General features: G+C 44.8%; 1 protein-coding gene across 2 annotated transcripts in view; it reads left to right on the forward strand.

Moving 5' to 3' along the window:
• Clmp (CXADR like membrane protein) overlaps positions 1–26,250 on the forward strand; it is a 107,837-nt gene that overhangs the window by 54,725 nt on the left and 26,862 nt on the right. The gene's annotated exons all lie outside the window — the stretch shown is intronic.

Here is a 26,250-nt window from a genome sequence, read left to right on the forward strand (position 1 = left end):
CTCTGCCCTGGGCCTCTGTGCTCATATGTGTTCGGCGTGTGTGCATGTGCCTATGGAGGCCAGCTGTCCATCCGGGTACTGTTCCTCTATTACCTGTATAGTTTTTTGTTTGAGATAAGAGTCTCCTACTGGACTAGAACTCACCAAGTAGGCTGGCTGGTCGATGGGCACTAGGGATTCACTTGTTTCTACCAGCCCTTATCAGTTTACAAATAGGCACCCCCACCCTGCTATTTTGCACAGATTTTGGAGGTTCAGACTCAGGTCCTGGTGCTTAACAAAGCAAGCACTTTCCTAGCTAAGGGATCTTCTCCAGCCCCCAGGTTTCTTTTTAATCCACACAGCTTGGATGATAAAGAATTTTGCCCCAGCACTCGGGAGGCAGAGGCAGGTGGATCTCTGTGAGTTCGAGACCAGCCTGGTCTACAAGAGCTAGTTCCAGGACAGGCTCCAAAACCACAGAGAAACCTTGTCTCGAAAAACCAAAAAAAAAAAAAAAAAAAAAAAAAAAAAAAAAAAAAAAAAAAAAAAAAAAGAATTTTGCCAAACCCTGCCCAGAGAGCAGGGCAGAAGAACTCGGGAGTCTTGGTTACCAGGGATCCACTTCTCAGTAAGTTAGAAGGGTCTCTGTCGGCTCTGCGTGGAGATGATGGGAATTGCTCTATAGTGGCATATTCTTTGTATTTTAATAAATAGAGCTTGCATGAAGGTCAGTGCAAAGCAGCCACACTAGTCAGCCATACAGGCTAGGCAGTGGCTGCACACACCTTTAATCCCAGCAGCCACGCTAGTTAGCCAGAGAGGCTGGTCGCCTCTAATCCCAGCACTAGAGAAATATAAAACAGGAGGAGACAGGTCTCATACTCAGTCTCAATCTAAGAATTACTGGATGCAGGATCGCTCATTTTCGGTCTGAGGTAGAGGTAAGAAAGAACCAGTGACTGACTGGCTGCTTTGCTTTTCTGAACTTCAGCTTGAACCCCAATATCTATCTCTGGGTTCTTATTATTCATGCTACACTGCTCCTAGCCCACAAGAAAACAGATGCTATCCCTTGAACTCTCCTGCTGCGCAGACCCCAGAGTCTCACCTTTCTGAGAGAGGAGGAGCATGCTGTTAAGATCATCCATTCTTAGGCTCCAAAACCACAGAGAAACCCTGTCTCGAAAAACCAAAAAAAAAAAAAAAAGATCATCCATTCTTGGAGCCAGGCGCTTGTGGGTGGTGGTGACACATGCCTTTAATCCCAGCAGAGGCAGAGGCAGAGGCAGGCGGATCTCTGTGAGTTCGAGACCAGCCTGGTCTACAAGAGCTAGTTCCAGGACAGGCCCCAAAGCTACAGAGAAACCCTGTCTCAAAAAAAAAAAAAAAAAAAAAAAAAAAAAAGGATCATCCTCAGGACCGCAAGGGGTGCACCCACACACTGAGACAATGGGGATGTTCTATCGGGAACTCACCAAGGCCAGCTGGACTGGGTCTGAAAAAGCATGGGATAAAACCGGACTCACTGAACATAGCGGACAATGAGGACTACTGAGAACTCAAGAACAATGGCACTGGGTTTTGATCCTACTGTGAGTACTGGATCTGTGGGAGCCTAGGCAGTTTGGATGCTCACCTTACTAGACCTGGAAGGAAGTGGGAGGTCCTTAGACTTCCTACAAGGCAGGGAACCCTGACTGCTCTTCGGGATGATGAGGGAGGGGGACTTGATTGGGGGATTGGGGGAGGGGGAGGGAAATGGGAGGCGGTGGCAGGGAGGAGGCAGAAATCTTAAATAAATAAATAAATAAATAAATAAATAAATAAATATAAAAATTAAAAAAAATTTTTAAAAAATGATCATCCAGTCTCTTATCCCCACTCCACTCTCATCTTCCCTTCACATCTTCAACATTCCTAGGAAGGGAAAATTACATCCATTCCTGCCTTAGGAGGCTCTTTTCTTGGAACGGGTAGGCTTCCCTGTGGCTTGGTGGTTTCGAATGCAGGACATGAAATCCAGTCCTTGGCTCTACAAGTTATATTTATTTCTCTAGTATTTCAGGGCTGGAATTTCCAAGAATGAAAACTGAGTGTTTAGTTAAAAGGAAGGGGTAGGAGGATTAGATGGGAAAGTAACAGCTTCTAAAAGCAAAGACCGTGCCTGGGGAGGAAGAGACCTGGGTTCTAGTTCCAGCTTTACTATTAACTTGTGTGGATCCTCCTTGCCACTCAGCTCTCCCGTTTAGAAGGCAATCTGGTTGGGTAGCAAATAACACTGAGAAGCTGGGGATCCAAACTCTAAATGGCACAGATCTTATACTAAAATAAAGGCTGTGGCATCCAGCTATATATGTTCAGCCAGTTTTTCCTCTCTAAACTGAGTGTTATTGTCTATAAAGTGGGAATGAGAGCTCACCTGTCTCACAGTGCTGTGGGAAGGTTTGAGCAAGTGTTCCATGAAGCTAGTGCTCAGCATAGACATCCCATGAGTCTCGCCATTTCTGTACACTTTAAGATTTGATGTTTTTAAAAAGATAAATTTTTTATGATTCAATGCCATGTCGATAATTATTAAACTTAATTTTTTTCTCTCTTCCATCCATTTTATTGTTTGATTTTAAGGAATTCCTTACCAGCTGGAGAGATGGCTCAGTGGTTAAGAGCACTGACTGTTCTTCCAGAGGTTCTGAGTTCATTCCCAGGAACCACATGGTGGCTCACAGCCATCTATAGTGGGGTCTGATGCCCTCTTCTGGCATAAAGTCATACATGCAGACAGAGCACTCATACATGAACTAAATATATTTTAGAAAGAAAGAAAGAAGAAATTTCTTATTTTTTTAAAGATTTATTTGAGGCCGGGCGATGGTGGTGCACGCCTTTAATCCCAGCACTCGGGAGGCAGAGGGAGGCGAATCTCTGTGAGTTTGAGACCAGCCTGGTCTACAGAGCTAGTTCCAGGACAGGCTCCAAAGCCACAGAGAAACCCTGTCTTGAAAAACCAAAAAAAAAAAAAAAAAAAAAAAAAGATTTATTTGATTTAATTATGTATTTGTTTGTATGTCTGTATGAGCATATGCACATGAGTGTAGATGCCCTTGGAGCCCAGAAGAGGATGTCGGATCGCATGGAGTTAGTTACAGGTGGCTTTGGATCACTCAGTGTAGGTGTTGGGAACCAAACTTGGGTCCTCAGGAGGAACAGGCGGTCTATTAACCACAGCGCATTGTCTCCAGCCCTCTGGAAAGGTTCTAAGATAATGAACTTGCCTTGCATTTGTTAAATGCTTTTTTTTTTCTTACATTCTAGTTTTGAGACAGGCTGCCTGGAACTTGTTATGTAGCCCACGCTGGTCCTAAACTCACAGAAATCAACCATCTTCTGCCTCTGACTATTGAGATTAAAGATGTGTGCCATTACCCCTAGCTGTTAAATGCTTTTTCGTCTTCTGAGAAACTGTGGCTTTTCTTGTTTAGTCCATAAATATGGGAATTGCAACGATTGGGTTTATTGTTCTGTGTTTGGTTTGGGTTTTGGGGGATTGGTTAGAGCCAGTTTGGACTCTGAGGGCGAAACACGTGATCCAGACTGTCGTTCTCAATGTCTGCTGCTTGAGCAGACCAGATTAATTTCTGATTGTTTTTATGTTCAGAGGGACACTGGTCTGAAACGTTCCCTTTTCTTTGTCTGCTCTCTTTGGGTTTAGGCTTAGAGGTATAGCGATTCAAATGTGTTGAGGAAGGTTCCCACTCTCTAGTTACTGAAAGAGTTCACACAGAATTGGTTCTTCAGGCTGCAGAGATGGCTCAGCAGTTAAGAACGCTCACTGCTCTCCCAGGGGTCCAATTCCCAGCACCCACAAGGCAGCTCACAACTGTCTGTAACTCCAGTTCCAACAGATCCAGTACCCTCTCCTGACATTGTGGGCCTTCCTTGCACAAGGTACATAGACATACATGCTGACATAATACCCATTCACATAAAAGAATAAAATAAAAATATTTTTTAAAGAAAGAATTGGTTTCTAGTTCCTGGCAGGTTGAACTCTATATCTAAAGGTTGGAGAGAACACCTGCCCATTAGTTCTCTCCCCCTGTATATTGAGGCTTACTTTTACTCTGGAAGAGACTTGACTATTCTAGAAGTGGAACAGGGTCAAGATATGGTACAGAAAGGTATTGATGAGCTGGGAATGGGGCTCAGTATGACATTTGTCAGCATGTGTAAAGCCCTGGTTTTGATCCCAGCACAGGAAAAAATAACCACGGTATTCAAAGAATTACATATTCACAACTTCCTATACTTTTCCCATACAGAATTCTTCACATTTATACAACTAATATTTTATTATATTTAATCTATCCTATTCAGTGTAATTAAATACTTGTAATTAAGTGTTTTCCTTTTATTCCTAGGTGTCTTCTTCAATTATAAGTTTTATAAGAGAGGAGACTAGATCTGTTTTCTCTGCTATTATCTTCATAACCTACCTCAAAAATAGAAAGCTAATATTTAATTAATTCATGAAGAGATGAATGAATAAAATAATTAATGCTTTCAGATGAGCTTTCCAGGCAATTTGCATGTTCCTCTGAAAATTAATCAGGTCAGCTTATATTTATTGAATGCCTATTGATGATACGCATTGTATAAATGCAAAAGTTCCTGTGAGAAGTGACCTTACCTGGGGCAGGGGTAGGGTTAGAATATGACATAAATATGAATTTCTTTTACTTCTTTTTCTTAATTATTTATTTATTCATTCATTTTTTGTGTATGTATCTCTGTTTCTGGGCATTTGCATGTGTGTACGGTCCCCTTGGAACTAGAGTTACAGGAGGTCTGAGCCACCACCTAACAAGAATGCTGAGAAAGTAACTTAGGCCTTCTGCAAGAATACTAAATTCTCTTAACTACTGAACTACTTCTCCAGCCACAAGGATGCATTTCTTTAAAAAAATAGTCATGAAGTGTGTGTGTGTGTGTGTGTGCCTAAGCACATGTATGCCTAAGTGTATGTGTGGCAATCAGAGAATAACTTGTGGAGTTAGTTCTCACCTACCCTGTGGGTTAAACTTATATCTTCGGGCTTGGCATCAAATTCCTTTACCCATTGAGCCATTTTGCTGACCCATCTCTCTATTTCTTTATTTTTTAAAACAAGAAATTAAGATAGGTGTGGTTGGTACATGCCTCTAATTCCAGCAGAGGCAGAGATAGGTGGATCTCTAAATCCAAGGCTAGCCTCATCTACCAAGCAAAGTTCCAGGATATCTAGGGATACACACACATATGCACACTGAAAACATACATACACATACACGTAAAACACGCACGAAAAAAAAACCACACTGGCTAGAGAAGAAAGAAAAGTTGTTTTTACTTACTGACCATTCAAAAAATGACACTCTAGGATGAATATTCATTGCACAATGTCTTAGTCATTAGGGTTTTTTTGTTTGTTTAGTTTGGGCTTTTTTGGTTTTTCGAGACAGGGTTTCTCTATAGCTTTGGAGCATGTCCTGGAACTAGCTCTTGTAGGCCAGGATGGCCTCGAACTCACAGTGATCAGCCTACCTATGCTTCCCTATTGCTGGGATTAAAGGCCTGCATCATCACCACCTAGCCATCTTAGTCACTGTTCTATTGCTGTGAAGAGAACCACAACCAAGGCAATTCTTTTTTTTTTTGGTTTTTCGAGACAGGGTTTCTCTGTGGTTTTGGAGCCTGTCCTGGAACTAGCTCTTGTAGACCAGACTGGTCTCGAACTCACAGAGATCCGCCTGCCTCTGCCTCGCAAGTGCTGGGATTAAAGGCGTGTGCCACCACCGCCCGACAAGGCAATTCTTAGTAAAGAAAGAATTTAACTGTGGGCTTGCTTACAGTTTCAGAGGGCTAGCCCATTGTCATCTTGCACGGGGCATGGCAGCACCAGAGCAGCAGCTAAGAGCTACATCCTGATCTGTAGGCAGAGGGAGAGAGACTGGGCCTGACATGGGCTTTTAAAATCTCAAATCCCACACCCAGTAACACACCTACTCTAACAAGGCCACACCTCCTAATCCTTCTAATCCTTTCAAACATAAGCATTCAAATCTACGGGGTATGGGAGTCGTTCTTATTCCCGCTACACACAGACCACAGATTACATAATCACTGTGAATCCAAGTGGTCCCATCCTGCTACTCATCACCTGCCTTTGCTTGTTGTTGCTGGGAACAGGATATGTAGCCCAGGCTGGCCCAGAAGTCATAATCTTCTGCATCTTCCATTATTCTGGCTTTGAGCATACCTTTTGAGAAGGACATACCAAAAAGAATATCCATTTTGTTTATTGCTGGTACTTTTACACAATTTAAAACCTTTACTGGTACTTGACACTTAACCAATAAACATTACTGTTTAATAAGCAAAAAACCCAATCAAGTGAATAAATGATGGCCATAAAAGGACATGACCAGATACCTAAAAAGTGATAGAGAGTGCCTAGATACGGTGATGCACACACACCTATATCCCTAGGACTGGGGTTGTAGAAGCAGGGGGATCATGAGTGCAAGGCCAGCTTGGACTATCTGATTAGTCCTTGTCTCAGAACACACATGCATGCACACACACACACAGAGAGAGAGAGAGAGAGAGAGAGAGAGAGAGAGAGAGAGAGAGAGAGAGAGAACAAAACAAGGGTACAGGATCTTTAGCTTCTTTAGAGCTACAACCCAGAGGAGTAGAGCTTTGACCCTTCTAGCATTCAAAAGCCAGACAGGCCTGCCAGTTGGGTGAAATCTATCCAGCTCTCCTGTCATCTCAGTTCATTCACCTGGGACTCTGCATGGCACCTGGGGCAATAAGAGGGGTCACAGTAGCAAGAGGGCAGTAGATGTCAGCCTGTGTCTGCAGCCATCTCAAGGAATGGTAAACCTGTCGACTGGAAAACTGCCGATAAAAACAGAGGCTTCCTGTTAAACCAAAAAGAACAGTGTGTATGTCTGGAGTAGGGGGCTGTCCTCCTCAAGGCCAGCGCCCTCCTTTCCCTTCAAATGGCTTGCCCTTTCCTCCTACCTCCCCTTCCCTTTGTAACCCAACCTTGACTGATCGGTTCACTCCCCACAGAACACCCAGCTCTCCTACCTCACCCCTACCTCTGTGAGTCACAGTCTCCCTTATGTCACTGCCCTGCCTTCCGAAATGCCATGGTCCTTTGCAGGGAAGCTTTGCTCCCTCCCCTGGTTTTAGCATTCATTCATTACCATCTCCTGCAGGGTCCTGTGGCCCTCAAAGAGGTGCCAGGTTTTGCTATCGAACAAGGTTTATGGCTCCTCTCAGAAGCCTCACAACTCTATCAGATGCTCCATGAGGGCAGGGAGAAGGGATCCCATGTCAATCAATCTTGCTTGTGTCATAACAGAACCCCTGAAGGATGCTGGGAATGGTATATGGTCCAGTTGCACACTCACTGGCTGATACGGGAACTAAGGGCTGAGACCTTTGCCTGTGTATCCCTGTGTCCTCTCACAGACCTTACTGCCAACTTCTCATGCACAGAAATATCAGATATCTCCTAGAATTTGGCAGAGTTCATGCCCCAGAAAGGGCACAGCTGGGGGTAAATTTGATATGCCCAGAAAAGCTGATTACAAGACTAAAAACCATAGTGGTTTTTTAAAGATCACAGAGAAAAAAATGAAAGATTTAAGCAAATATTTTTCCTAAGCAGACCTCAGTCTCTAGAAGGGTTTCCAAGTGCAGACACAGCAAAAGAGATGAGGGAGGAGAGAGCGCTGTGCTGGGCAGACGCTTTGCTTACACTGCAGCGGTGCCTCATTCAGCTCACTCATCCAGAGGCTCTCTGTACTTCCTTAGCGGCTGAAAACCTTCATTCACTTTCCCCAGTCTGAACCAAAAATACCTTAAGCTCAGAGAGTCTGCTAAATTGAAAGAAAAGAAGAAAAAAGGAAGTGAGAACAGCAGGGGAAAGAAGAAAGAGAAAAAAAGAAAAATTTAAAAAAACCCACAAGGATTTTTATTGGAAAGTATTGGGGGAGGAGGGTGGCCAAGATCCCACCAGAAGCATATGTTCAATGATTTTTAACCTGAGATGATTAAAACTATCCTTATTTTAAGGAGAAAAAAATTCTCAAATTAAATATTAAAAATAGATTAAGAAAAAAAAAAACCACGCGGTTTTTCCTCCTGTGGTTTCTTAGGTAAAAACAATAGTACATTAGTGAGACCACGGGTCAGCTCCTGGCGAGGGTGAGGAGATAGCAAAGGTAGGCACAATAGTTCCGTGTGTCTGTAATTCTGACTGTTAGGAAGATTGTGGCCGAAAGATCATTTGAACCCAGGAGTTCAAGGCTAGCCTGAGCATCATAGTGAGACCTTGTCTTATAATCAAATAAATGTAGAAGCGTGAGGCAGGCAGAAGGGCAATCAGTTTGAGGCCAGCACGAGTTATGTAGCAAGACCTTATCTTAAAGAAAACAAAATGAACAGACTGACTGGCTGACTGACTGACTGACTGACTGACTGACTGACTGACTGCCTGGCTGGCTGGCTGGGAGTGTGATGGGCAGTTTTCTCATTCTGGTTGAGATTTGCTTTCAGTTCTTCCAGTACCTTCTGTGGAGAAGCAGAGCCTAATGAGAAACAGGAGCTCTTTCTCCTCTTGTCTCACGCTGGGCGGAGGGTGTTGCAACAGAAATGGTTCCCAGCCTGAGTGTGACCACCCGGGATCCAACGGGAGCTGCTGAGCACAAGGACCAGCTGTCCTCCTCTCCAAGGACTGTCCTCCTCTCCAAGGACTGTCCTCCTCTCCAAGGACTGTCCTCCTCTCCAAGGACTGTCCTCCTCTCCAAGGACTGTCCTCTGCGGCGCAGGGTTGGGCAGCACTACCGCAAGCAGTCTGGCAGCCGAGGGACTGAAGTCAGCAAAGATGACTGTCGTACAGGAAATGGGAGGATGAAAAGTCACAGACAGATTCGAGTTTTAGATGTTCTCAGAAACAAAAGACAGGAGATGCCTGCATGCCCTCCCCTCCAAATACTGACTATAGGCAGCAGCAGATTGGACGTAAGCACTTTCCTGTGTCTTCTCTCAACTCCCATTAAGATGAAAACAAAGGAACGAAATGGTCGTGAGTTCACAGGGACGAGAGGATGGGGAAGGAAATAAAAGTAAAGGAAAAAAGAGTGTTACTGCTGAGGGCAGAGGAGAGAGAAACAGCTATGCCGGAGCCCAGTGGTGAATACACGGTACTTACCGGGAACGTGCCAGTTCATCATCACAGAACCTGGGTACAACAGAGAGGAGCTGAGCTCACAGCTGGGGGTGAGAAATAAGCTTTTAGACAGGATAGTTAAAGCCGGAGAGTGGTGGCGCATGCCTTTATTCTGAGCACTCAGGGGGCAGAGGCAGGCAGATCTCTGTGAGTTCGAGATCAACCTGGTCTACAGAGCAAGTTCCAGGACAGGCACTGAAGTTACACAGAGAAACTCTGTCTTGAAAAAACAAACAAGGGGGCTGGAGAGATGGCTCAGTGGTTAAGAACATTGCCTGCTCTTCCAAAGGTCCTGAGTTCAATTCCCGGCAACCACATGGTGGCTCACAACCATCTGTAATGGGGTCTGGTGCCCTCTTCTGGTCTGCAGACATACATGCAGACAGAATATTGTATACTGTATACATAATAAATAAATAATTTTTTAAAAAAAAAGAAAAAAAACAAACAAATAGCCCCCCCCCCAAAAAAAGGGGGGTAGGTAGTTAAGCAAAGTGTGGTGGCACATTTCCATAATTCCAGGTTTGGGAGAGGAAGATGGGAGCATCAGGAGTTTAAAGCCAGCCTTGGGCCACACGAGACCTTGTCTCAGAAAGGGTATGGGGTACTTAGGCTTTCTGCTCCTACACTTTCCACATAGACACCCCAAATTCTCTGTTATCCCAGTAGGGACATTTAGGAAATCAGACACAGAAGCATCAGGCACAGTGTAAAGGCACGGTCTGTAGGCCTTTGCCTGAAGCTGCTCTACGTCATTCACAGTCCTCACGTACATAGTCCTCTTGTTGACAAACAGCTGAGAGCTAAAGAAATGGCTCAGGAGTTATGAGCACTGACTGCTCCTCCAGAGGTCATGAGTTCAGTTCCCAGCAAACACATGATGGCTCACAACCATCTATATAATGAGATCTGGTGCCCTCTTCTGGTGCTCAGGCAGAACACTGTATATATAATAAATAAATCTTTAAAAAAAAAATTCTCTGTCACATGCCTATAATCTAAGCACTTGAGAAGCAGAGGTAGGAGGGTTAGCAATTCAAGGCCATCCTCAGCCATCTAACAAAGACAAGTCTAACCTGTGTCTGGCTAAACAAAAGAGAAAAAAGAACTACTCTGTGAACAAATGCACAGCAACAGAGGAACACAATCCCTCCCCGAGAAAAAACAGAAAGGACTTACAGACACCACCACTGGGAAATTCCATAATGAAAAGATCTACAGAGAAGCCCAGCATGGACCAAGCCCATGCATTCACAGCGCCATCCAACTGCTCTCTCTCTCTCTCTCTCTCTCTCTCTCTCTCTCTCTCCCCAAGACATCTGAGTAAAGAGGGAGAGAGAGAGAGAGAGAGAGAGAGAGAGAGAGAGAGAGAGGCAAAGAACACTGGTTAATACCCCAGAGACATAAATAGGATGAGTGCTTAAAAAACAGGATATTATTTAAGAGGAACAGGTAATAAAAACAATAATAGCAATAATAGCAATGTTTACTGAATATTTATTATATATCAGAAGTGTATTTAAACTAACTGAATTCTCACAATATACACTTGTTTTGTTTTTGAGATAACATCTCTCTATAGCCCTGGCTGGCCTCAAACTCACAAAGATCCACCCATAGGGATTAAAAGTATATGCCATCATGCACAGCTTTAATTTATATTTAATGCCCATAGATTCTGTATGCTTATTTTCCCCATCTTGTCGTTGAGCAAACTAAGGTGTGAAGATGAAGAGGAATACCCTGAAAGTTATGAAAGGAAAAGATCTGCTATGTGAATGGCCAGATCTAAGAGCTTTCTTATAATGCTTCCCCAGAGAGCCCGAAGGAGGATCCTTGGAACAGCTCAGTGGAACGACAGGAGAGAAAAGACATGAAAACGAGAGGACCCATCCAGGAGACCTCACAGCTAAAAGGGAACTCCAGAAAGAAGTTGTGCGGATAATATTTCCTGATACACGAAACAAGTCTTCATGCTAAATGACTTGACAACAAATGAATTAAAAGAGAAAGGAAGGGGGCTGGAGAGATGGCTCAGCGGTTAAGAGCATTGCCTGCTCTTCCAAAGGTCCCGAGTTCAATTCCCAGCAACCACATGGTGGCTCACCACCATCTGTAATGCGGTCTGGTGTCCTCTTCTGGCCTGCAGGCATACACACAGACAGAATATTGTATACATAATAAATAAATAAATATTTTTTAAAAAAAGAGAAAGGAAGGAGGAAGGAAGGCAGGCTGCAGGCAGGCAGGCAGGCCGGCCAGCCACACCAAGACTCACATAGTAAGGTTGACAACTCTAGAGATGGCCATAAGAGCCTCAAACTTGCTCCCCCAGTGATTCTGCGCCTGTGGTGAGACAGGACATCATGACCGTAGAAGCTCGTGTCACAGGCTGCCCACCTCATGGGGGACAAGGTACCGGGAGGTAGGGAGTCCTGTTTCCAGCCTGAGGGCCAGCACCACTGTCATACCCATGGGAAGTTCCTCTCTAAAAATGTTCTCAAAGACATTTCTAGAGCTGTGTTTTACTCATCTCCTGGGCATTTCTCCACCCAACCAAGTTGGCAATCAGGACTAAGTATCAACCACACTAACGGAGCAATGCAATCTGATATTTGAACAAAATCAATATCCAACCAGACAGCCTGTGTCTAGCCAAATGGTAAACCTGGTGTGGCACACAGAATGCACATCAACCTGCAAGGAGTAGAAGGGAAGAGAGGGACAGGTATAAAAAGGAGTTTTACTTTCTACTGTGTTCCTTTTGTTCTGTTTGAATGTTTACTTATCCTACGCCTACATTCAAAAGCAAACCCTTTTAAGGGATGCTACTAGTTAACTGGATGGGGATGGGGATACTCATCCTGGATAATAAAGCACATGGCTGTTTTCCATGTGCGTAATTTCTCCTTCTTCGCTGTCCTTCCACCCCCAGCATGAAGGATGCCAGGTCTGCAGGGAGGGAGGTCAGCCCAAACTGGTTTTTAGCTCAGACGGAATTGCAAAGACGTCCCCTGGTAAGACAACACGAGACTCACAGCTAGGTTGTGCGAAGGGAAACCATGAGCGGAGAAGGAACAGATGAGCATGAAGTCGCCCTGTGAGTCATCTGGGTGTGGGCTAGTGCCAGGACCAAAGGAAAGCTCGGGAACCACCTACCTGCCTTTACGAACTCTTCCCTGCCCAGGCATGCTGCCTTCCAAGTGCGCCGAGCATTGGGAACGCACGGCCGGGGTTGTCCTGTCCTACCACCTCGATGTGAGAAGCTGATGTCCAGTTTGGGCTGATTGCCAGGACTCTGTCATTAAGTAGAACCACACTGACCAGGACCCAGATTCTATTAGACATCATATTCAGTCTCTGGAAGAATGACGTTCTTAGAAATATCCTTGTGGGAAAGAAAGAAAGAAAGAAAGAAAGAAAGAAAGAAAGGAAGGAAGGAAGGAAGGAAGGAAGGAAGGAAGGAAGGAAGGAAGGAAGGAAGGAAGGAAGGAAGGAAGAAAGGAAGAAAGGAAGAAAGGAAGAAAGGAAGAAAGGAAGAAAGGAAGAAAGGAAGAAAGGAAGAAAGGAAGAAAGTCGAATTTGACCATGGCTCTGCTTATGTCAGTAGTTCTCAATCTGTGAGTCAAGATCATCTTTCACAGGGGTTGCCTATTAGATGTTTACATTACAATTCAAAACAGTGGCAAAATTACAGTTATGAAGTAACAACAAAGATAATTTTAGGACTGGGGGTCACCACAACATGAGGAACTGTATTTTTATTTATTTTTTAAAAAACTACTTTGTCGCCCGGCGGTGGTGGCACACGCCTTTAATCCCCGCACTCGGGAGGCAGAGACAGGCGGATCTCTGGGAGTTCAAGGCCAGCCTGGTCTACAAGACCTAGTTCCGGGACGGGCACCAAAGCTACAGAGAAACCCTGTCTCGAAAAAACCAAAACAAAAAACAAAAAACAAAAAACAAAAAAAAAACTACTTTGTCTCATTTTATATGCCAAGAGGAACTTATTAAAAGATCACAGCAGCCGGGCGGTGGTGGTGCATGCCTTTAATCCCAGCACTCGGGAGGCAGAGGCAGGTGGATCTCTGTGAGACCAGCCTGGTCTACAAGAGCTAGTTCCAGGACAGGCTCCAAAACCACAGAGAAACCCTGTCTCGAAAAACGAAAAAAAAAAAAAAAAGAAAATCACAGCATTGGGAAAGTTGGGAACGGCTGGCTTACACTTAATGTAAGAAGTATATTAAAGCTTGCTAAAGGGTGCGAGAGATTGCTCACTGTTTAAGAACACTTGCTGCTCAGGCACAGGGCAGAGTTTGGTTCCCAGCACCATGTTAAATGGTTTACAACTATTACAACTTACCTGTAACTCCACATCCCAGGGAGATCTGACTGCATCTTCTGGCCTCCGCAGACACCACACACGCAAGGCGGACACGCATGCACACACATAAAATTTATTGTAATCTTTAAGAACTTATCTAATATGGAACTTAATGTTTTCTTTTTGATTATTTTTTGTGCGTATGGGTGTTTTTACAGGCATGTATGTCTGTACACCTTGTTCATGCTTGGTGCCAGAGGAGACCAGAAGAGGGTGTCAGATCCCCCGGAAGTGGAGTTAGAGACACTTGTGAGCCTCCATGCAGTTGCTAGGAATTGAACCGAGCCCTTTGAGAAAAAGAAGCCAGGTTGGGGCCAGAGGAGAGAGGGGGAACTGGGATTGGTATGTTAAAATAAACCAACAAACAAATAAATAAATAAATAAATATTTATTTAAAGAAAAGCAGCCAGTGTTCTTAACTGCTGAACTATCTTTAAAGAGAGAGCCCCTATATGTCTTCTTTTTATGTAATTGAAAAGGTACTGTGGCATCTGGTAGCTTCTCGTGAACTCATTAATAAGAATACATTCTAACTGTTCCTCCCAAGTACTCAGAGACTAGCAACTTTAGCCTTGTAGAGAATTACTAACAGATCGTGAAATGCCGCCTACAAGTGTTGTGCAGGAAGTGACTGCTACTTTCCATTTGCCATAATCTCTGAAGATAGTTTTGGGGATTTTGCACCCTGACCACAAAGGAGCACTTGTAAAGTTGTCCTGATGTCGTAGTCCAGGAAGATATACAGCCAGAGTGACATGAACTGTCTTGTAGTTGATGTCACTTATAGGACACAGGTTCATGTCACAGTGCTAGAGTTAAAATCTTGCTTTTAACAGTTATTACCACTGAGATCTTTAAGCAAATTAGCCTTCCTGAGTCTTAGATTTTGCTCTGTAAAATGAGATAAAATACTGTTTTATAGGGTTCTGATTGATGTGTGTGTGTGTGTCTGTGTGTGTGTATACCTTCGCTGACTATACTTTAACACACAGTCTCATTCTTTCTTTTTGTTTTATTTTTGAGACAATGTTGCCTTGTGTAACTCCTGTCTGTTCTGGAACTTTGTAAACCAGGCTGACCTTGAACTCAGAGAGCCACCTTCCTCTGCCTCTCTAATGCTGGGGTTAAAGGTGTGTGCCACCATACCTGGGCCAGATTAGTTCTTTCTTATTTCTGGGCCTTATATAAACAGAGCCATGTACTAAGTATTTCTGTTGTGCCCACCTTCTTTCAATTGGCGTGAAATTCATCTTGTTATTTTGGAAAGTCTGCTATAAAATGCCATCGTTTAATCACAATATTTAATCTGTTCCAAGCACTAGTGGTGATGTATGAGTTCATTTGTAACACAAAAGGGAACCTGAGCAGAGAAGATTGAAAAACACCTCTGAATATAACCAAGAGTAGAAGAGAATACAGAAAAGGTTTTTGGGGGGCTGGAGAGATGGCTCAGCGGTTGAGAGCACTGCCTGCTCTTCCCAAAGGTCCTGAGTTCAATTCCCAGCAACCACATGGTGGCTCACAACCATCTGTAATGAGATCTAGCGCCCTCTTCTGGCCTGCAGGCATACATGCAGACAGAATACTGAGAATACTGTATACATAATAAGTAAATAAATAAATAAATCTTTAAAAAAAAGAAAAAAGAAAAGGTTTTGGGGGTTTCGTTTGTTTGTTTCTTTCTTTGTTTGTTTGAGACAGGATTTCTCTGTGTAGCTTTTGGAGCCTGTCCTGATACACACTCCATAGCCTAGGATGGCCTCAAACTCACAGAGATCCGCCTGCCTCTGCCTCCTGAATACTGGGGTTAAAGGCGTGCGCCACCACGGCCCAGCCAGAAAAGTTTTGTTTTGTTTTGTTTTTCAGAAAAGTTTTGAGATGACTCTAGAACAGTGTTTCTCAATCTGGGGGTGATAAGCCTTTGGGGTTGTGTATCAGATGTTTAAATTATGATTCATAATGGTAGAAAAATTGTAGCTATGAAGTAACAATGAAAATACTGTTATAATTGGGGGTCACCACAACATGAGGAACTGTACTAAAGGGTTGCAGCATTAGGAAGGTTGAGGACCACTGATCTAGAGCAATATAATTTTTATTAACCAGATATACTGAGGGGTATTAATATGTTGCTAAGAATCTCTCTTTCTCTCTTCCTCTCTTTCCCTCTCTCTCTTTCTCTCTCTTTTTCTCTCTCTCTCTCTTCCTCTCTTTCTCTGAAAATGATGGATTAGAATTATGCTTCTATCCCTTATGGTGTGGTTGTAGCAAGCTAATCTTCCTATTCCATGTATGTCTGTGGAAATGAGGGTTACTGAAAAGGCAGAAAATGGAAACAAATGTTAATCAAGTAGCAGTTTTTGCATATACATGCCAAAAAAAATCTTTAGCTATCTAAGTGTGATGGTACAGATCTGTAATCCTGTCACTCACGATGCTAACGGAGAGAATGAATCATGAGTTTGAAGCCAACCTCAGTAAAAAGGAAAGCTTAGTAAGGATGGCAGGTTGGCTCAGCGGGTAAAGGCACCAGATGCTAAGCATGGCTATTTGAGTTTCATCCCTGAGACCCACATAAGGGAAGCAGAGAACATCTCCACTCATGGTCCTGTGACTTCCGCGTGTATAGAGGGCACTTTCTCACATGGCTGCACACATACACACATAAAATCAGATAAAGGATTATCAACTATTGTTAAGCAATATTTCTACCCAAGAGAGTTAAATTTATCCAATAGCATGTCTGTATTGTCATTTTTAATCATCCTGGGTAGGATTTCCCCATGCGCAGAAAACACGGCTTGCTCTGCTGGTCCATTTGTTTATGTCCTCTGTCCCTGCTGTCCCTTCCTAGAAAGTGACTGAGGAAGGAGAGGAGGTAGAACTCAAACCAGTCCCCCTCTTTTTGTTACTAGCTGTGATAAGACAGAGACTGGATGGATTTGAGACACCAGCATCCTCTCCGTTCTTCATTGTCACGGGTCCCTAACGAAGCACTATCACCCTCTGAAGAAGTGCCTACTTCCAAGTCCCCTCTTCTGTTCAGATCTCCTCCGTCAGTAATGAAAGATTTAGATTTAGAAAGTGCCTTAGCACTTGGAGTGAGACAGAGGCTGTAAATAGATATGCTGATGTAATAAGCCCGCGTGAGATCTAGACCTCTGAAAGTGTCATTCATAATCAAACACACACACTCTCGCTGATCTGTGGATTGGCGCAGGCATGATTGCAGGGGACTCTGGACAGGGATGTGTACGTATGTGTTCCTGCATACATGAGCCAGAGTCCACACACAGAGGCTGAGGATGGTGCTGAAGGAGATCTCAAGGACTGTTATGTTTCTGAGTGATCCGATCTTTGTGAACCACGTGATCTCCTTCCTTTGACCATTATTATTTGAGAAATGAGGGTAAAACCTTCTCAAGCTGCCTGTGGTGACGCACACTAGAAATCCCAGCACTTGAAGGGCTAAGGCAGACAGAATACCTAAGTCTGAGGCCAAACAAACAAAAACAAAAAATTTAATTAATTCCTAGACAGACGGTCAGCCTCCAGTCTGCAGTGGAGAAGCTTGTATGTTACTGGCCTTCCCCCTTCCCACCATCACACTCCGCTAACTTGTCAGGATGAGGGGGCTAATACGTACGTACTCGGGTCATTTCGGTGACTTAGGTATACCAAGCAGTCAGACTGCTGCTCACAGCTTACGGCATGCCATCACCTGTCATTTGCAGCTGTAGAGCTCCAGCCAGTTCAAGGTCCAGAGCAGACCCAGCCTTTTCTGTGTTCTTCCTCCTGTGGATGCTTAGAGCACTCCTGACCCTCACACGATACTCATCATACACTGTGCTGAACTGGATTTGGTGCCTGTGCGTTTCTCTGTTAGACTGGGGTCTTGACAAAAGATGATTCTCCACTTCCTGGCAGTACCTAACACAGTCATGAAGAGTGCCACTTGTATTTGTTTTTGTTTTTTTTTTTGTTTTTTTTTTTTTTTTTGGTTTTTCGAGACAGGGTTTCTCTGTGGCTTTGGAGCCTGTCCTGGAACTAGCTCTTGTAGACCAGGCTGGTCTCAAACTCACAGAGATCCGCCTGCCTCTGCCTCCCAAGTGCTGGGATTAAAGGCGTGCGCCACCACCGCCCGGCCTGCCACTTGTATTTGTGAACATCGAAGTGCTCGTGGCACATCCTTTGGATGCCAACTACATTGTCAGAGTCCTTGTCGGTTTGTGGCAGCCAGAGAAGCAGGGGATTAGGTGTTCGTTTACGGAAAAGTGGAATCAGTATACCTGGGTATAATGAGATACAGTACTAAGATGCTGGATGCCCGGCTCTGCCGCGACTTCAGGACACTTTTGCTGTGGTTCATATTCTCAGAAGTAGTTGTATATGAACTGTTTGACGCATCTTTGATGCAGACTACCTTGCCTCACTGGCCTAAAGCCTCGATGGTGACTTAGTGGCCTTCCGCACGCCTGCTCTAGTTTGAGGTTCTCGATCCCAAATAACCAGCATATTCCAGGGTTTTGTAGGTCTAGAACAGTCTAAATTTCAAGACAGACTCTGGGAGTTCAAGGCCAGCCTGGTCTACAAGAGCTAGTTCCGGGAGAGGCACCAAAACTACAGAGAAACCCTGTCTCGAAAAACCAAAAAAAAAAAAAATTTCAGCCGGGCGGTGGTGGCGCACGCCTTTAATCCCAGCACTCGGGAGGCAGAGGCAGGCGGATCTCTGTGAGTTCGAGACCAGCCTGGTCTACAAGAGCTAGTTCCAGGACAGGCTCCAAAACCACAGAGAAACCCTGTCTCGAAAAACCAAAAAAAAAAAAAAAAAAAAAAAAAAAAATTTCAAGACAGAGAGAGCCTTGAACTTCTGACATCTCTGCATCGCTAACCATCTGATTTTTGGGAGAGCGGCTTTGTTCTTTGGCTTTTAATTTATGTTATTTTATTTATGGGTGTGTACATGTGTCTGTGTGAGTACACATATATGATGTGTGTGTGTGTGGTGTGTGTGTGTGTGTGAGTGTGTGTCTGTGCCTGGAGAGGCCAGAAGAGTTCCCTTGGTGCCAGAGGCCGATACAGGCATCGGTGAGCACCTGATGTGGGTGCTGGGATCCAAATGCTGAGCATCGTAATTGAGCAAGCAGCAAGTGTTCCTAACATCCAAGCCGAGTCTCCAGCCAATTCTTTGGTCTTCTGTTTTTGTTTTGTTTTGAGGTAGGCTCTCACTCACTCTATACCCTGGTTGGCCTTTATTTTTAGCCGTCCTCCTGCTGCCATCTCCTAAATGTCGGTATTATAGGCATGTGGCTCTGGCACAGGTTGTAGGTTTTGTTGTGGTGGTTGTTGTTGTTGTTGTTTGGGTTTTGTTGTTGCTATTTGTTTTGACACAGGGTTTCTCTGTGTGGCTCTGGTTGTCCTGGAACTCATTCTGTAGATCAGGCTGGCCTTGAACTCAGATTTGCCTCCCAGGTGCTGGAATTAAAGGCCCGTACCACCACTGCTCAGCTTGGTGGGACAAATTTTCTTCCTCATCCCTTTTATTTTCTGCCCTGTGACAGTACTGCACAGCATCTGAGTAATTGTTTGTTTGGTTTTTTTTTTTTTCTCACAGTGTCTTCTGCAGCTAAAATAAGTGTTTTGGGACTTAGACAAACAAAACACACATCTGTTTAAGTTGCAAGGGTAAAATGTTGACCTTAAGGTGTTAAAATTTATTAAAAACCGAGGTTGGAGATATGGCTCATTGTGGGAACACTGGCTGCTCTTACAGAGGACCTGGCTTTAAGCACCCCAATGTGGCTTACAAATGGCTGTAACTCTAATTCAAGGGGACCCAGTACTCTCTTCTAAGGCCTCTTTGGGCACCAGTCATACATGTGATACATCAACATATTTATAGGCAAGACACTTAGAAATATAAGATAAAACTTTCCGGTTTTGAAGTATTAAAACACTGTTAGTTTCTTGTTCCTGGATAAAATTCTCTGAAAAACCTGCTCTTTTCTGGGGTTTGCATTTGTTGCATGGGCCCTTGAACATTAAGTGCATGTAGTTTCAGCACATAACACCAAAGGTTGCACTGTGCTGATCAAGCAAGTCCAAAAGAGTCTAACACTCTGTCAGTTATAAGCTCTGTTAGGGAAAACCAAGGTGTGGCATTTGTTAATTCTCCCTGAGTGAATTCTGCCCCCTTGTGGATTAAAGCCTCTACAGAGCAGAAAGGAATGCCATAGCCCTGGGGACCCGTTCTTCTGCATTCTTTCCAAAAGCGCACTGTGGAAGGGAAGGAAACAAGGAAACAAAAGAGGCCCTTTGGGTCAACTGTTAGAGCTCAGCATGGTGAGGACACACACCCGCACACAGTAGCCCACATTGTGTATCTCCTACTTGTATGGCATAAATACATCAAGTCAATAAATGCTTCACAATGAGAAATGTTTTTTATTTTATTTATTGTTTTTAATTGAGCTATACATTTCCCCCCACTCCCCTTACTTCCTCCCCTCACAAGAAACATTTTGAATATTCAGTTTAACATCCACGTATAAGGATCCCCTTTACAGCCCCTGCATAAGTGTATGTGAATAAAAAATGTACTATTCTGCAGCCCATTCTGCAATCAGACAGTATGATCAACAGCAAGTCTCTCAACACATTAGCTCCAGGTCTGGGTGGAGCTCGGGGGCACAGTGGCTCGCTTAGCCTATGCCAGGCCCTGGGTTCCTGCCCCAGCCCTGCCAAACAAAAGGCCAGCAGCCACCACGTGTTAAACTCAGACGCTGTTCCGTCTTTTGTAAGAGAATCACGTGATTGTGGAGGTAACGTGTGATTACAGAACTGAAGTTCCATCTCCCAATCCATTGTTTTATGGTTGAACCAGTTATGCCATAAGAATATAATTCTGCCCCAAGGAACAATACGCAACAGGTTTATGACGTACTTGATTTTTTTTTAAATCTAAAGAAGCCCTTTTTCTCACGTGAAAAATTCATAAATATAAATGGCATGATAAACTTTTCCTTTAAAAGATCACGTTGGGGCTGAAGAGACGGCTCAGCGTATAAAGTGCCGGCCATTCAGGCATGAGGACCTGAGCTCAATCCTTTGCATCCGTGCAGAAAACGCGCGTGCAGTGGCTCACACTTGTAATCCCAGTGCCGGAGGGGTGAAAAACGGCGGGTTCCTGGGGCTTTTTAACCAGTCAGTCTAGCCTGCTTGGTGAGTTCCAGATTATTGAGAGACAGGGGGTGGGGGGAGGGGAGTTGATTTCTGGCCTACACACGCACTCAAACCCATGAACACACAGACATAGAAAATCAGGTTGAATATGATAAAAAATGATAGCCGTAGGTATTGGTTCATAAAAAAATCTGGCATCCGATAAAGTGCAATTGAACTTGCAGTGAAAACAGATCGTGGACATTCGTTAACTGCGGCGACATGATAAGTTTAGAGGCTAAGACCTCAAAAGCATCTCCTGTAACTCTGGCCGAGTCGGGCGGCACCTAAGGTGTGTACTCGTGGCTGAGGTTGTAGTCCATTAACCTCAGTCACTGGTCTCTCGCTGATCTGGAGCCAGGAGGGAGGTTGAGCTACAGACAGATCAGCACTGACACAAAAACATGAGGAGCCCTCCTGACCCGTCAGATGCTGCCCCTGCCTCCCCACACGGGAAACCCTGTTACTTGTTTAGTAGACTCTTTCCTTCTTGTTTGGGGATCAGACCTAGTGCCTTATGCGTGCTAGGCAAGGGACCTACCCCTGAGCTCTTGTCTCTGCCCTCTTTCCACTCTTTATTGTGACATAGAATCTCACTAAATTGCCCTGGAATTTGTAGGCCTTGGGCTCACTCTACAGTCCAAGCAGATCTTGAACTTGTGAGCCTCCTGCTTCAGCTTCCCCAGTGACTGGAATTACAGGTCTGGGCCTCCAAGCCTGGCTCTTTTGCAACCTATTATTAACTGTTGGAAGGTAGCTGCCTCACTGCCCTATAGTATTCTGTCCCACTGACCCTCACCTATAACTGTGCCAACTAGTCTTTATACACGTTTCTCCAACTTTATCATGTGCTAGTCACATTCCTCGGAGGGCAATCTTTTTGTTTTTGTATCAGTCTCTCCCAGCTTTTAGCACCTCACTCTGCCTCATTTGCTAACATGGCTCATAGAAGGTGCAATGGGACTGCCCCTCGTCTGTAACATCATAGCACGTATTACGTAAGTGCAGTCTGGACTTAATCCGCAGTCATATCAACTAGTAGCCAATCCAATTCTTGTTTGATTCCAGATTGCACCCCTGTACTTGTATTTGGGTGTAACTTTCAACTTGTCTCTATTAAATTTCCCCTTGTGTTTGGCTCAGAATCCCAGCTAAAAGACAGTTATGTACCCCCCAGAGTACCCAATCGGACTAACTTGTCTGCCTAGCTTGGTGTGTATATATTTAATAGAAATTATCTGTTTCCCACTGATTTTGCAAGGTAAAGGCAGTGATCTTAGGGACAGGGGGTGGTCAGAAGTGAGCTGTCTCTACTGTGCTTCCTATAAACTGATTGGCTTCCGCTATGTGGCCTTGGATGGATTTCTCTTCTCTAAACAGAACTGATAGCATTAGCTTACTGTGTGGTCCTGGGCCTCACTTGGGAGAAGGCATTTGGATGAGCTGAGCTAGCTGTTCCATTAATTGAAGGAGTCACTAACCATCTGCCTCCCAAGGACTTTAGGGGACAAGAGACCCACACCTTTGTATCGCCAGCACCATCTGCACTTGGTAAGTGAAGAGTGGAAGTTTTCAGTGTGGGTGGACATGAAGCCACAGATTGAGACAGTCTGTCACAGAGGATAGTCGGTCCTCATCTTTTCTTTTTTCACTGTGTAGACCAGGCTGCCTTCAAACTCAGCAATCCACCTGTGTCTGCCGCCACATACTGGATTGAAAGGCGTGCACCGCCACACCTGGCTTAAGACTTCATCTTGAATCAGCCTCTGTTGCATCTGGAAAACTTAGGGCTGGGGATGTGGTTTGTGGTAAAACATGTGCCCAGCAGGTACTCAGCACTGCAGGAACAAATCAACGCTGGGCTCTCCCTTCTCCCTCTTCTGTTCCCCTCTCTCTGCCCCCCTTTCCTCCTCTTTTTATCCCCGTCTCCATCTTTTCCCTTATCCCCACCTCCCCTCCCTTCCTTCCTCCTTCCCATTGTTTGTTTAAAACCAGCCCTTGGACTAAGGTATGAAGAGGAGGAGTCCCTGTGTCCGGTCTCCTGACCACAGCCTATGGCTTGGTCCTTGTGCTCCCCCACTGTCTTAGAGAGTCCTGCAACAAAAACCCTCTGGGGTGTGGGGACTATCCTAACCAGACATCATCCCAGTTTCCAGATGTTTGAAATTCCACTGGCAAACTTCAAGCCTCATTCCTTTAGCTTTAGGCCTTGTCTAAATACCAAATATGCTCGCATTCGAGAAGTCGTTGAAATGTATCTGGCGGCTAGCAATTCATAGCTGATGCAGCCTTCTCTCCTTTCTCTCTCTCTCTCTCTCTCTCTCTCTCTCTCTCTCTCTCTCTCTCTCAATAATTTATTTACTTTTATTTTATGTGCACTAGTGTTTGCCTTCATGTATGTCTGTGTGAGTAAGTCAGACCTTGGAGTTACAGACAGTTGTTAGCTGCCGTGTGGGTGCTGGGAATCGAATCCGGGTCCTCTAGGTTCAAAAAGTCAATGCTCTTAACTGCTGAGCCATGCCTCCAACCTCCCTTTTTCTCCTCTCCTCTGAAGCTCTTCATAAATAGATCCTGTGCTGGCCTGGGTGCTAGACTGGGGAGGAACCATATGCTTCTCTTGGTAGAAGAGGAACCTCACTAGCTGGCAGTGAGGCTGCTAGTTGGGAAGACTGGCAGAAGAAGCCAGGAACCCTCTACCCCTGGGATCCTCCATCTGCAGCTAAGGCACGCCCATACCCTTCTCCCAGACCTATCTCCTCCCAAAGCCTTCACAATTCTGCTGTGCCTCCCCGCTGCTGTTCTGTTTCTCCCTGTCTTTTACAGTGCAGTGTGACAGTCATTAATAATAACCACCTTCGCTGAGTGTGTGCTCTGTGAGATCCTTGACACCAGCCATGTACAGTCTTCCCAACACCCTTTGATGTTGGTGTTCAACTTCCTTTCACAGGGCAGAGAAGGCTGAGGGAGGCCAGGGACTCTCTGAATCCAGGTGTGATCCCAAAGCTCACTCCTGCCGAGGCATCATGGTGCCTCAGGAAGTGCGTACAGTGTTCCAGAAAAGTCTGGATGTCTCACTCGCGTGTCCACACACACAACCCTCACCGTACAGAACCCTACAAGCTTGGCTTGAGTCACTGAGTCTTAAGTCTTGGTCTGTGCAATGAGAGGTTGATGAGAAGGTTCCCGAAGTCCCTTTTATTTTTATTGTCTTGTTTTTAGACAGGATAGGCCATTGCAGCCCAGGCTAACTTTGAGATCACAGTACCCAGTGTTTCTTTTGTCTCAGGATTGCAAGTGTTGGAACTGCCCTTCCTTTTTCTTTTCTAACTATTCATGATAGTTTCATTATTCTGAGGCTTACTCACGCATCCTGGGTAAAGAAAAATATGGGAAAGCTCCTCCTGCTCAGGTTTAGTGAATGCTAAATGTCCCAGAACCATTGAGAAAAGAAGTATCGTTCAATTGAAGAAAGGGAGTCTACATTACTGTCACCACTAGAGGGCACTCCACTGTATGCTACACAGTGTGCATGAACTTATCTCTGCTATGGGATAAGTAACCTATTGTGGCGCTCTAATTTTGTAAACTCTGACCTACACAGGCTGATAAATAACTCAGATCCAAACCCCTACACCAAGCTCTGTGGTTTTCCTGGAGCCTACTGTGACTATACATTCAGTAATCATTTCTGTAGCTCATCACCCAGAACCTGGGGACATGTGGGGAGCATGTACGCACGGGACACAGGAAAAGTGGAAAGCCCTGTTGAGAAAAAGGGTTGGAGTCACTGGTCAGTCCATTATGTCTTATGTGGTATACTCAACAAACTATAAGAGAGAGAGAATATATTTTTTGTGAAAGTTTTCTCTTGTCTGGTCTTTTTTAAGGCGGTCTGGAATAATCAAGAGACTCTAATGAAACTCAAGGTTTTAAAAAGCAAAACTTAGGCTCCTCTAAGAGGTAGCCCCGTCCTCATTACAGAGGAGCGGGAGGGAGCTGTCTCCAGGGCAGCTCCTCTGTCCCAGGACTAGGGGCCTGCTGGTAACGCTAGGGTGGAAAGGTTAATTCCCCCAAGCACCGGTTAAGTGTGGGGACTGCCTGGGAAAAAAAAAAAAAAAACCCACCGGGGAAAGCCCACGGCTCCGGGAAAGCTTTTTGCTTAAACACAGAAAGTTTTTCTTTCCAAAGTCCCCTTCCAACACCTCTTCCCACAGACAATGCTACAGCAAAATGTCAGAAACTCTCCCCTTCCCCGCACCCCTGCTTCTCACTAGCTTAGCTAGGCTGTAGTTTCTTCTTAAGATTCGCCATCTGTAACGATCCTCCACCCAAAAAAATTGGTGTTGCCCAGGGACTCCTAGACTAGCCATAGGGTGGCTGGACTGCCCTTTCTCTCCCACCCAGCAGATGGCAGGCACAAGGCAAGCAACTCCCACAAATACTAGCAAGGCCCCTGCCAGCCCAGACTGTAGAGTCAACATATGGTAATAATTATTATCTTAAGAAGAAAAAAGGGTCACAGAACTCCGCAGAGATCCTGGTGGCATCTTGGAGTCGGAGGGGCTGAGGTTCAAGGATCACAGCAGATTCGCGGCTCCGATTGATGCTCCCTGCCTCGCTCAAGTCATTTGTATTCACAGAGACACCCTCCTGGTGCTGCTCTGTTTAATTCTGGGTGTGTTATAAATAGAAGCTAGACTTCTGTCAGAGCACACCACCCACACCGCGTTCCGGTCCTCTGGGGACATCTGCCAAATCTGAGCCTCGGTTTCCCTCTAGTGGCCTCTTTCGGCAAGTCTCACAGCCAATCCTTTGCATTGATTTACTCCGCGTATAGGAAGGGCTTACTGGGTGCACTTGGGTGCTGTTCTCTAAGCTTTGTGAGAGGCTGGGACCACTGCGCCAGTTTCAGAAGAGACAAAAGCTAATGATTCCTCCTCCAAGCTCATCTTGGTACAGTGCACACAGGCCAGTATCTCAGCTTTCCTGGGGGCTGCCGTATGAAAACTGGGGGACAGTGGATTAGGCAACAGAGAACTTCTGCTCAAGTGAGTTGGTTATCAGGACCTCATAGCCGGATTCTTCTTCCCTATGCCTTAGTCTGCTCCTCAGTAAAATAGGCCTGACTGACTATCTGCCGTGTGTTCAAACCCACAATGCAAAACCAAAAGCAAAAACATGTCCGTTTACAGAAAACCTTTCTCACATACGCAGTAAAAGGAAACTGAAAGTATTATTTCTAAACTGATTGCGCCGCAGAAGCTGGGCAACGCGTCAGTTTGTTCAGAGACAGGTGTAGCACGTGGGTTTCCTCTCAGTCTTCCTCTTGGCACCACACTTATTCCAAGGGCACTTGATGTTTGGGGTACACATGATAGAA

The sequence above is a fragment of the Chionomys nivalis genome, chromosome 4, assembly GCF_950005125.1.
Source record: "Chionomys nivalis chromosome 4, mChiNiv1.1, whole genome shotgun sequence".
Taxonomy (NCBI): Eukaryota; Metazoa; Chordata; class Mammalia; order Rodentia; family Cricetidae; genus Chionomys; species Chionomys nivalis.